Source organism: Apus apus, chromosome 11 (genome assembly GCF_020740795.1).
Source record: "Apus apus isolate bApuApu2 chromosome 11, bApuApu2.pri.cur, whole genome shotgun sequence".
NCBI lineage: Eukaryota > Metazoa > Chordata > Aves > Apodiformes > Apodidae > Apus > Apus apus.
The window spans coordinates 8,987,611-8,988,869 of record NC_067292.1 but is presented as its reverse complement, the minus strand read 5'-3'; positions in this window follow the sequence as shown (position 1 = coordinate 8,988,869).

The window sequence follows — 1,259 nt, the reverse complement described above, 5'->3', positions numbered from 1 at the left end:
AGTCAGCCTTTTCCCATCCTGCATCCCGGCATCCTGTTATTGTTCCAAGTCTTAGTAATACAGTGAGAAAAGGGAGTGGAGGAAACAAGATAAACTGAGCCTTATTATTGCACTACCTACTTATTTGTTGCTGACTCTAATGGGGGAGCTGAATAAAAGGAAATTGGCTCTGAGAGAAACAGAAAAGTTGGTATGTTTTTTAGTACCATTTCATGAAGAATTTTAGGTGTTAGCAAACATCTGAATGGCACTTTAAATAGTGTCTGTTATTTGATCAGCACAGACTATACCTATTTTGTACAAACAGGGTTTTCAAAACAGTTTGGAGATGTCCAATTTATAAGGATTTTTATACCTGCAAGCAAAAAAGGTAGAGCCCTCATATGAATGAGACTGGGTTCCTGTAAAGCTCTGTCAGGGTTGGATGTAAAATTGAAATTTAACAGTAGTTTTCACCGGTAAAATTATGACCCCAGACGAAACACGGTGTTGGTGGGCCTCCCAGAAGGAAAAGATGTTTTTAACATCTTGATGATGGTTAGTTTTAAGTCTTGACACCACTCAGGACAGACAGAAGGGAAGGATCCAACGTTTGTGTTACATTCCTAAGGCTGACTTGGTGGGCAGTGGCAGCCTGGGGGAGATTCACCAAAGTGCAGGTGTCCAGTGTCTCTGATACTGTCCCCCACCTAAAACTTAAGTTGGGATTTTGTTCAGTGAGCCCAGCCTGATAACGTAGTGGGCTTTTCTACAACCTACCCTAAGTGCCTAAACCCTTCTGTGGGACTGGGCTGCAGCCTCAGTGCCACCTGCCATTTTCTGACCCCTCTCTGCACATTACAACTGAACACCAGGGTGTATCTCTGGCACTGTACAGCACAAATGGAAGAGGAATTTTTTTAATAAATAATGCAGAGGAAAATCTGAGAAATGTGGGACTTAAATCAAGACTCTCTTTTTTTAAAACCACTGATAATAAATGTAGGCAAATATTCAATGTATCTTAAGTAGGACTTTAAATAATAATGTTCCACAGTTAAATACTCTTTTGCCCCTATTTGTCATCACAGTCCAGCACAGGTGATGGGATTGATTTCCCAGCTTGCTAGAAGGCAGAGGTTGGTTAGATTATTTCACATTTTTATGATGTACAGCAGAAAAGATGAATTGCTTTTTAAAAAATTTTCTACATTAATTATTCAGAAAAGTTAAGCAACTAATGAGGAGACATTTTTCAAAATTTTACGTTAAGGAGACAA